We start from the raw sequence: 12,294 nt of genomic DNA, 5'->3' as shown, positions 1-12,294 counted from the left end.
GTGCTCATTGTGCATTGACCTAGGTCTTGTTGTTGATCCTATGTCTTTTGACCTCTAATTCCAGTTTGTCTGTGGTATCCTTGAACCAACATCCGGTTTTCGCAGTCATTTTCAAGTCCAATTGTTTGTTGAGCTTTATTCCATCATCAGGTCATATATGAACCTGTTGTTCAGTACCATTCAGGTCATATGTGAACCTGTTTGTTGAGCTTTATTCCATCATCAGGTCATATATGAACCTGTTGATCAGTACCATTCAGGTCATATGTGAACCTGTTTGTTGAGCTTTATTCCATTCTCAGGTCATATATGAACCTGTTTTTCAATACTATTCAGGTCATATATGAACTTGTTGTTGAACCTTATTCCACTGTCAGGTCATATATGAACCTGATGTTCAATACTATTCAGGTCATATATGAACCTGTTGTTGAGCTTTTATTCCACTATCAGGTCATATATGAACCTGTTGTTCAATACAATTCAGGTCATATATGAACCTGTTGTTGAGCTTTTATTCCACTGTCAGGTCATATATGAACCTGTTGTTCAATACTATTCAGGTCATATATGAACCTGTTGTTGAACCTTATTCCAGTGTCAGGTCATGTATGAACCTGTTCTGAAGAGTTTTTCTCTATGATTGTTTCAGTGTTGTCAGGTCATATATGAACCTGCTGTTGAACTTTCATTCCAGTATTGTCAGGTCATATATGAACCTGTTGATACACTCTTCTTGATTTTTTTCTGAGTTTGTTAGGTCATATCTGAACCTGCTGTTAGAACTTCTTGATATTCCCCCAGCATTGTCAGGTCATATATGAACCTGTTTGTTGTGTTTTATTCCAGTATTGCCAGGTCATATCTGAACCTGTTGTGACATTTTCTTTCTTATTCGGGTCTAGTAAGTCATATGTGAACTTACTACCGAAATCTCTTGTACTCTGAATGTTGTTTATCAACTTTCACTTCGATTACTCCCCAGTGTGTATCTGATTCTCCAGCAGGACTTGTCTTCCCCAGCAAGTTTGTTTTTTACCATTTGTCTGTCTCCCTGTGGACCATCGGCATTCCCCACAATTTGGTCTGTCTAATAGTATCTCCTGTCAAGGGTCCACCATATCCCTAGCAGATAAAAATTACAAAAAAAAAAGAATCATGCATATCATATCATATCATATCATATCATATCACATCATGTCATAGGGATTCAGGATCAAAATCCGGATCTTCTTAGTATTTAACCATCTCCCACTATGATCATATGAAGAGTGTCCTGCTTCATACTCTCTAGTTGAAGACGCTTAAATAGGGGCAACTGTCATACCCCGATTTTGGTCCTGAATTTTTTCCATTTTTTCATTTTTATTTGGCACTTGGCCTAAAGTTCATTTGCATACATTCATGACCAAAGGCAACCATCAGTTCCAAAATCCATATTTTTTTGATAAACATTGGTCATTATCTAGTTTTTTTGATCATGGTGTTTTTTTGATTATAAAATGGATTCTAACTATTTGACTTTTTAATTTTCAAATTGATTTTAATTTCAAATTAAGTCTAATTCCAAATTTCAATTTAATCTTAATTGTGTTTTTACTAATGATTCAAACTCTAATTGATTTTTAATTTCCAAATAAATGTTAGAATTTGACATCAAAGTAGTTTTAACAAATTATAGATTAATTTGATTTTAATTGGTTTTTATTGGTTTTTTGATTCTTAGTTGACATTTAGATTAGTTTTGGATTATTCCTAAAAATCCATATCCATTTTATAACCAAACATGATCCATTTTCCATCCATAGTTCATTTCAAATCAAAATAGTACATACACTCATTTCATAACATTCAATAATATTTAACTTTCAAACATTTCCAAACTCATTTTCATACATACATTTTCATTTAACATTCAAGCATAACAATGCATCACATCCATATCCTACAACTAACTTCTACATTACAACCAATTCCCAAATTTCATCAAAAAAATCACAACCAAGATATAACCATAATTCACATCTAATCCCAATTTCAATCCAATTCCATAAGACAAGTTCCTTCCGATTTCAATGTCGTGTTGCAAGCCCTTTGTTCCAACTTCATCTTTCATGTGCTCATGACCAAGAAGCCTAACAAAGCATGAATGAGGCCAGAATATGTCAAGCTTTCCATACACACATGCTGTTTAAACCAAGCTGAAAATGCAGTGCAAGAACAAACATCAAACCAAGCAATAAAGAATTCCAAGCAAGAATATGTCATGAAACAAAAGAAACTAAGTTGCATCAACACAGGATTAGTGAAGCAACAATAACCTGCAAAACACTTCACCAAAACAGATACTCATGGAATAGCGCTTGTTGTTTATTTGCATTACTTTGCTAAGATTATTCATGTGCTGAGGATGGATGATTAGCCGGCTGGATCGCAGAAGAGGTTTGAGAGGTTCACTGAGCTTTCTTTGACCATTGTTCAGAGTGCAGCGGGAGTTTTTGCTACTTGGTTGGATTGAGGTTTCATGTTGGATTTTGACTGGAGAACAACAAACAATTGTCATCAGATCCAACTATGCTCAAGTGTTATTAAATCAGGATATGAGTTTTTCGATACTTACGGGAATAATGGAGACATTGTGAGTCAAGTATTGAGTGATATGCTGCTTATCCAGTCTGCTCTTAGCAAAAAGCTTGGAAATTATATTCATAATATGGCTACATAATTCAGTGGTTTTGTAATTGGCCTTACCAACTGTTGGCAGATTGCTTTGATAACGTTAGCAACGGGTCCCTTTATTGTTGCTGCGGGAGGAATATCAAATATATTTCTCCATAGACCTGCTAGAATATCCCGGCTGGAAGATGTACAGGAATTGAATCTAGTACAAATCAAAGAAAGTAAATGGCTTGTGAAGTGCTTCTTGAATTACTTAAGACATGAAAAACGAAGTAAATGTTCTCTTTGACATACTTACCATATTCTTATTTCATAGTCGGATCGACTATACAATCCTTCAGCAGTCCAAGTCATGCTGCAAAACAATCATGCTACAGACCTGCACCACAACCAAATGAATTGACAAATGTAACTGGCCACCATATCCTCCTGCATTGTCAAATTCCAGAGTACCTTCAAGGATAAATCATCAAAGTCATGCATAACAGAATGGAAGATTATCGGACGACGAGGATGTTCTGAGTGCACCTCCATTTTGTGGTTCTACTCCAGAGATAAGACCAACTAATGAGGAAATTTCAACTTCTACAGCTCGCAGTACTTCAAATAAGGCAGAAGAATCAAGTACCTTAAAATCTGTAACCAGGGATAAGTTTGAGAAACATGGAGATGCAACCTCGGAACAATGTGTTAGACCTGCTACCGGTTCTGAGGGTGCTGCATCTTCTAATCCACAACCACCCCGCCTTCCAACATTTCCTGCAAGTGCTCTCGGACCATGGCAAGCAGTAATTGCATATGATGCTTGTGCACGTCTTTGCCTTCCTGCTTGGGCGATGCAATGTGTGGAAGCTCCTCATGTTTTCATCGTTTTCACTGCAGTAAAAAAAACATAGCCATTAGTCAAAGCTGTAGAAAATTCAGAAAATACCCGAAATGGAATGGAGACAAAAGTTCAAAGGAAAAGCACAGGCTCAGACTACCGTTCCAAGATCTAGCATCAAATAGAGCAATCCCAACTGAGCACATCAAAAGGAGTTTGCAGAGGCACTTGTTTTGATATGCATAAGCTAATCTGAAACCCTAAAGTTGTGGAGATAAATAGAGGGAGAGGAGAATCAGTGAAAGGACCCCTAAAATTCGGAGGCGGCCGCGATTTCAAGAGAAGAAGAAACCCTAATCCCAAAATCAAAAACCCAGAAGAGAGACGAAAAATCAGAAGTTTGCAAGCTCACCGCCACCGCAGGAATCCTCGCCGAAGGTGAGTTTTATCCCGTTTAAATCTCGTTAAAACCTTTGTCTCTGTTTGCATGTAGAGTGAAGTTTGAGGAAGGGTGAAAGCAGGATTGAGAGAAGAGCGATTGTGAGGGACAACTGAGAGTGAATAGTGAAGTTTGAGAGAGAGGCGAGTTGGAGAGCGGTCGAGAGTGGTGAGAAGGAGAGAGCGATTGAGTGAGATGGAGAGAGCTCAAAGACGATGAATAGTTTCTGTTCCCATTTTTTTTCTTTTTATTTGTTTCTTTATATTTGTTAATAAGATAAATATTGAAACCTTTAAAACTTTTACGTTTAATCTTCCCATGCTTAGTTGATGGTGTTTTTAGTTAATATTGTACATTAACATATCATTTTTGGTATTCCCAATTCATTAACCTCTAGAACCCAACAGCCAGGCGGCTGGGTTTTTTTGGGTAATCCAACAGATCTTTTTTTTATTATTATTTTAGTTTTTATTTTTTTTAATTTTTTGTTCCAATCTTTTCTGACTTATATACCCAAGTTGTTATTGTAAATAATAACTAACCATGAGTGGCCTAGTGGAGAGAGGGTGGTATCATTGTCTTTAGTGGAACGGGTTCAATACTTGGGGATAGCTAATTTTTGTGTTTATATTTGTTATGTCTATTATTTTATTTTATTTCTTTTTCTATATAGTACCTTGCAATTTATTTTAACTTTAGGTTATTAATACCCATTTCCATACCCTTGTAAGTCAATTGCTTTTAAGCATCGCCATCAACCTCACATAGCTTACTCTTGGGCTTTCTTACAATGAGCCAGTTCTCTTGCACTTATACTCATACATTGCATTATTTGTTGTTTGGGCCCGATTTAATTATTTCATGATTTTGAATCCCCATTTGACAAAATGTACCCCACTCCCCCGATGTGTAATAATTTTGTACTGTTTTATTTCTTTATTTGTTTGACTGTTTAGTTAGATACTAACACAAGAATAAAATCCACCATTTCCAAAAGATCAAAAATAATGACTCGATCCAACGTCGAGTATTTTCTCAATAAACAAATCAATTCATTTCTCCCTCCTATTCTATTCCATTTCTTTCAAACTTTCATCAAACGCTTGATTCAACGTCAAGCCATTTTTTTAAATAAAAACTCAAAAAATATTAATTCTTATTTAACGCTTTTTCAATAAATGATGGAAGTGGAACATGGTGTATACCGTGCACTCCTGAGACTAGGATTCGAGATGTATATCTCGCCAATCCTTGCTCTCGCCATCATCCAAATTTATCCACTTTGTTTTCTCTCAAACACTCATTCAAATTTCTCTTAAACGTCCATCAATACTTGATCTAGGGTCAAGTCATTTTCACAACAAAACTCAAAATACCTAATTCTTATTTAACACTTTTTCAATAAAGGTGGAAATGGAATATGGTGTATACCGTGCACTCCTGAGATTAAGACTCGAGACGTATGCCTCGCCTATCTTGGCTCTCGCCATCGTCTAAAATTGTCAATGCGGTTTTCTTCAAACTCTTTCTCAATCAAATTCGAAACACTTAATTCTTATTAAACATTTTTTGCAAATAAGATGGAAATGGAACGTGGTGTATACCACGCACTCTTGAGACTAGGATTCGAGATGTATATCTCGCTCATCCAAGTTCTCGGCATCACTCAAAATACATCCAACCAATCAAACTCTTTTCTCGCCGCCGTGCGATTAATCAAAAACCTTTTTCATAATACGGTATAGCTTTCGCTAAAATCGACCAACAAACAAACATTTTTCTACCCAGAACTACGTAAGCCTTGATTTCTCTGTTGAGATACGTAGGAGCAGGATTTGTAAATCTTGTCAGGCCCACTAATAAAAAACTTAGGTTTAGTCCTTCGTCAAAAATCCAAAAACATTTTCTTCTCTTTTACTCTTTCTTTCCCACCTAATAACTTGAAAAGCCTAACATTTCAACTAACACTAACGCACACAACTGACCTAATGGTTCCCGTTGAGTACAACGGACGTGAGGGGTGCTAATACCTTCCCCTTGCGTAATCGACTCCCGAACCCTGATATTGGTTGCGATGACCATATCTTATCCTTTCTTTTAGGGGTTTTATCGATATTTTCCCTTTCCCATTTTTGGGAATAAATAAAGTTCGGTGGCGACTCTGTTCGGTCCATCATTGCGAGTGTGCGATCGCGCTTCGCTTTGAAGTCGTATCCCCATTTTTTCGAGGTGCGACAGGGGGAAACTCTTGATTACCCTATCTTGTTTCTCTAACCTGTTTGTTGAGTTTTGTTTTGTGAGGGCTCATATGACTCTTGCAGGGATAGCTTGCTTGGTGTTCCACTTTATTTGTGGGGTATCGCCTGGAGGTTTATTCTGATTACCTGTACTGACTCACTTTCTTTGACGGTATTTAGCTTGGGAATCTCTGGGTTTCTTATTTATCTAATTGTTGTTACTTCGGATTTTTATCCGTACGGTAGATCTCTCAATCCCTTTACTTTTCCCGCATGTTACCGATTTCTTAGGTTTCGTATAGCCTCTCGTGGCATGTCATTTAAGGTAGCGCGGTTCCTTCATCTAGGACTGTCTTGTTGCATGAGCATCCCTAAACACCCCAAACTCATTGATTTTTCTTCTCCTAAGAACACATTTACTCCTTTTACTACAGGCGAGTAAGTCTCCAATGGTCGAGCATCCGGTAGATTGCGTAGTAACGCCGTTCATCCCAAAACCTAACCTGTAGTTAGTCGAACTACGTTTTGCTCTGATTTTCATCCCAGATGAGATACGTAGGCATAAGACGTGATGTCTTAGCGAGCACGCTCCTCTTTAACCCATAGGTAGCCGAGCTACGAAGACTCTGATTCTCAGATTCATATGAGATACGTATGCAGTGGATGCGACGTCCGTGCGAGTCATTTTCTTTTGACCCTTCTTTTAGTAAGTAGTACATTAGATAAACATACACGCTTTTCTCATCCCTTCAATCATGTTTGCACAAATAAATTTTCAAAACAAAAAAAAACAACAACCTTTGCAACAAATGTGAAAAGGGCTCCCTAGGAGTACCTAGGATGCTTTGGGTGCCTAACACCTTCCCATTGCATAACCAACCCCCTTACCCAGATCTCTGACATTTTTACTAGTTTTTGATTCGATAAAACTTTTAGGTTTTTGTTCGCTTTCTAACCATTCCTTTGGATAAATAGAAGTGTGGTGGCGACTCGACTTGTATGATTTACCTTGGATTTAGTCAATATCTCTAATGGTAACGAATATCCCGCTACAATGATGAGAATAAAGGAGATGGAGAATGGAGGAGATAAAGAGAATTGAGAATAAAAGAATGGAAGGTAGAGTGTGAAGTGTATGTACTAGGTGCCCTTTTCTAGGATTAGGTGCTTAGGTATTGAAACAATACATTATACAATGATACAAAATATAATGATCCACCAATGGTTCTTCATTTCCTAATATATTAATTATTTTTATAAAATAAACATGCTAAATTATATAATTATATATTATATAATATATTATATATAAAATTTAAATAGTATGGTCGAAGTTGGGGAATCAACATGGCAAAGGGTACTTTCCTAGTCCCCGATCCAAAGTGTCATCAGGGGAACTTTTCCATCCATCCCCGTCCCCATGGGGGAAAATCCCCGAATTTGGAGCTCCAAACAGATAATCCCCACAGGCATCCTAGTTTACGGGTGCAAACTGGCATTCTTAGGTAATATGCAACTAAAGTTGGATATCTAAATTCCACACCATCTCTTGTTCCAGTTTAACCAGACATAAATCTGACCACCATCCAATTCTTTTATACTTTCAAACTCAGCAGGTCAGGTATGCTTCTAACTTCAAAATTTTAAAAATGTGATCCAACCATAAAGACAGTTCCAACTTAAGTCAATCTATTCATAACCAACTTATCTTTGGCTCACATATACACATCCCTAGTAAAAAATTAAAGATGTTTAAAACTGAGCTAAAAAATTGAAATATTTTTTTATAGAAAATGTTCAAAACAATGTTAGCTTGGATGTTAGTAAGCTTAATGATATTCAGCTTCCTATTAACAATCATGGTTAATGACATATTGGACAAAGAAGTCAAGGCTAAAATTGAGCTTGAAGATTCCCTCTCTATTGAAGACCGTTTTCTGCATTATAAATCCAATACAAAATGTTATAGTGATGAAGATATAAACATTTCCTATTTCCACAAGGTAGCCAAGATGAAACTGAAGGAGAATTGCCATCCAAGGCGCAGCGAAATTTAAAAATTTCTCCATTTAGTGATCCTTATGAATGGGCATGATCAGTGATAGAATCGTTACCTCTTGTGGTGATCACGAACATTGAATGATGACAACGTCTCTACTCAGTCCACACGAACGGGTTCCTTCAATCTCAGTGCTAGCTGGTACGAATGAAGGCTTTGAGTGAGAGAGAGAGGGAAACGAAATTCCAAGTCTTCACTTGAGTGTTAGTCTGAGTAACAATGCTTCTACCTAAGGGTTCTATTTATAGAACCACTTGTGTGGGCTTCAAGCTAAAAGGCCCACTTAAGTGTATTTTGGCCCATATCTCATAATATGCCAAAATCACTTAAGTATTTGGTACCTTACCATATTTCGTATTCCAATTAAGTACACCGTACCTTACGATGTTCCTTAGTTACTCTATCTCTCATCAATCCGTCCTTTGTGTGTGACCCTATAGGTTTTCGCGGCGTTGGCAATTATATTAAATCACGTATTTAACATAATAAACAGTGAGCGGTATCTAGCAACACATCACTGCTACCCAAGACACGTAAATGTCATGCGATCTGACAAGTCCTTCTGTGATAATAATTATGTGTATAATTACCCATTTGCCCTTATGTCTATATTGAACACAAGGTATAGACCGTGTCATCCTTGTCCAGTTCAATATTGGGCCCATAGACATTTATCCTGTTACGCAGGATGGGAAAATTCCATCTAGGTCACTCATGTCCCTCAGCATGCTTCGTGGAGTACCCATCAACTGTCTTTATGGTTATCCAGTTACGGACAACGTTGGGTCAGCAACAAAGCACTTGACTCTACATCTAGGGTCCATAGTGGTTTCAGGTTGAAGAGTGGCATACACCATTATCACCATGAGAATAACTTATGACACTTTGCATAACTTTCTATATAGTATTCTCATAGCGGGTCAATCCGGTATAAATATTACTCCTAATATTCATACCTATGTTTAAGACTTGATAACTCTTTATCCATGATCCATGAGATGTGATCATCAGTCTACTAACATAATAGTCTTAATGCTTTAATGTTATCCCACTTCACAATAAAGCTCGACTACGGATACTTTAGGAATAGTGTCCCTATGTTCAATGTGCTCTCATGATCAAGTCACACTTGATACATTAAACAGACTATCTATTCCAGGGACTTTATTAAACAAACATAATAAAGAAAAAGCCTTTTATTATTAATAAATAATTCGATACAAGTACCAAAAGTATTGGCCTCTAGGGCTTACACCAACAATCTCCCACTAGCACTAGAGCCAATCAGGCATACCCCTAATGCCCATTGATCTAGTATGGCCATCATGCTTCTGTTGCGCAAGAGGCTTTGTCAGTGGGTCAGCAATATTAACAAGTGTAGGTACTCTACATATTTTCACATCTCCTCTATCTATTATCTCTCGAACGAGATGATAACGCCTAAATATGTGTTTGGATCGTTGGTGAGATCTAGGCTACTTAGCTTGTGCGATAGCACCATTGTTATCACAATAGAGACCAATGGAATCCACAATGCTAGGGACTATGCCAAGTTCACTAATGAACTTTTTGATCCAAACAGCTTCCTTTGCTGCACTTGAGGCAGCAATATACTCGGCCTCGGTTGTAGAATCAGCAACTGTATCTTGCTTTGAACTTTTCCAGCTCACAGCGCCACCGTTTAAGCAAAACACATAACCAGATTGCGATCTAAAGTCATCCTTATCTGTCTGGAAGCTAGCATCAGTGTGTCCGATTACAGCCAACTCTTCCTGACCTCCATATATCAAGAATGAGTCCTTAGTCCTTCTCAAGTACTTAAGGATATTCTTGACAGCTACCCAATGGGCATCACCAGGATCAGATTGGTACCTACTCGTTGCACTTAAAGCATACGAGATATCTGGTCGAGTACATAACATGGCATACATGATAGATCCTATTGCAGATGCATATGGAATCTTATTCATGTGATCCTTTTCTTCCTTAGTTGAAGGGGATTATGTTTTTGATAGATACAGGCCATGTTGCATAGGTATGAATCCTTTCTTGGAATCATGCATATTAAAGCGTCTCAGCACTTTGTCTATGTATGTACTCTGACTTAGGCCAAACAGTTTTTGTGATCTATCTCTATAGATTTTGATTCCTAATATATAGGCTGCTTCACCTAGGTCCTTCATAGAAAAGCATTTCCCCAACCAAGACTTTACTTGTTGCAGGGTAGGGACATCGTTTCCAATGAGTAATATGTCATCTACATATAACACCAGGAACACGATCATGCTCCCACTAACCTTCTTGTAGACACAAGGCTCATCTTCGTTCTTGATGAATCCATATTGTTTTACCGTTTCATCAAAATGAAGATTCAAGCTTCTGGAAGCTTGCTTCAATCCATAGATTGATCTTTGTAGCTTACATATCTTTTGGGCTTCTTCTGGTATGTCAAATCCTTCAGGCTGTGTCATGTACACATCCTCAAGAAGATTCCCATTAAGGAAAGCAGTTTTGACATCCATCTGCCATATTTCATAATCATGATATGCGGCGATAGCAAGTAAAATCCGAACAGATTTAAGCATTGCAACTGGTGAAAAGGTTTCATCATAGTCAACCCCATGAATTTGTTTATATCCTTTTGCAACCAGTCTTGCCTTATAGGTATGTACCTTACCATCCATGTCAGTCTTCTTTTTGAAGACCCACTTGCATCCTATAAGATTAACTTCTACAGGAGGCTCTACCAAGGTCCAAACTTGGTTTGTGTACATGGAATCCATTTCAGATTTCATGGCTTCTAGCCACTTCTCAGACTCGGGACCAGTTATGGCCTCTTGGTAGGTCACAGGCTCATCTTGATCCATGAGTAATACATCACCTTGATCTGTTATGAGATATCCATATCTCTCAGGTAGGTGACGTATCCTGCTTGACCTACGCTGGTCTTGTTCTACTTGAGCAGGTTGCTCTTCCACAACTACTTGTGTTTCCTGCTCTAATTCCTCCATAGGTGTATCGATGCTTTGTGATTCTTGAATTTCTTCAAGCTCTAATTTCCTCCCACTAATTCCTTTGGAAATAAAATCCTTTTCTAGGAAAACTCCAGTTCGAGCGACAAACACTTTGCCCTCAGAAGGATTGTAGAAGTAATACCCTCTTGTTTCTTTAGGATACCCCACAAATAAGCATTTGTCAGATTTGGGCTCAAGCTTAGTTGAAATTTGTCGTTTCACATAAACTTCGCAACCCCAAATCTTCATGTAAGACATATGTGATTTCTCACCACTCCATATCTCATATGGTGTCTTCTCAACCTTTTTGGATGGAACATGGTTAAGTGTGTAAGCTGTTGTCAATAGTGCATGTCCCCAAAAGGAGTTTGGAAGATCGGCGTGACTCATCATGGATCGGACCATGTCTAACAGGGTTCGATTTCTTCTCTCAGATACACCATTCCATTGGGGTGTTCCAGGAGGAGTGAGTTGGGATAGGATCCCACACTCTTTCAGATGGTCATCAAACTCTAGGCTTAAATACTCACCACCTCGATCTGATCGAAGAGTTTTAATATTCTTACCTAGTTGGTTTTGTACTTCATTCTTGAATTCTTTGAACTTTTCAAAGGACTCTGATTTGTGTTTCATTAAATACACATAACCATATCTACTGAAATCATCAGTAAATGTGATGAAGTATTGAAAACCTCCTCTGGCTGGTATGTTTAGTGGTCCACATACATCAGTATGTATGAGGGCCAGAAGATCATTAGCTCTTTCACCTTTTCCTGTGAATGGAGACTTTGTCATCTTTCCAATTAAACAAGATTTGCATGTCTCATATGATTCATAATCAAAAGAGTCCAAGAGTCCATCTTTATGGAGTTTGGAAATGTGTTTCTCATTTATGTGGCCTAATCGACAATGCCAAAGGTAAGTTGGATTTAACTCATTAGGTTTCATCCTCTTAGTATTAATGTTATAAATAGGAATTTCAAGATCAAGGACATATAGTCCATTGTTCATTTGTGCAGTAGCATAGAATATATCATTCAAAT

This window comes from Lathyrus oleraceus, chromosome 2 (genome assembly GCF_024323335.1).
Source record: "Lathyrus oleraceus cultivar Zhongwan6 chromosome 2, CAAS_Psat_ZW6_1.0, whole genome shotgun sequence".
Taxonomy (NCBI): Eukaryota; Viridiplantae; Streptophyta; class Magnoliopsida; order Fabales; family Fabaceae; genus Lathyrus; species Lathyrus oleraceus.
The sequence above is the reverse complement of the archived record's forward strand: the minus strand, read 5'-3'. Positions refer to the sequence as shown.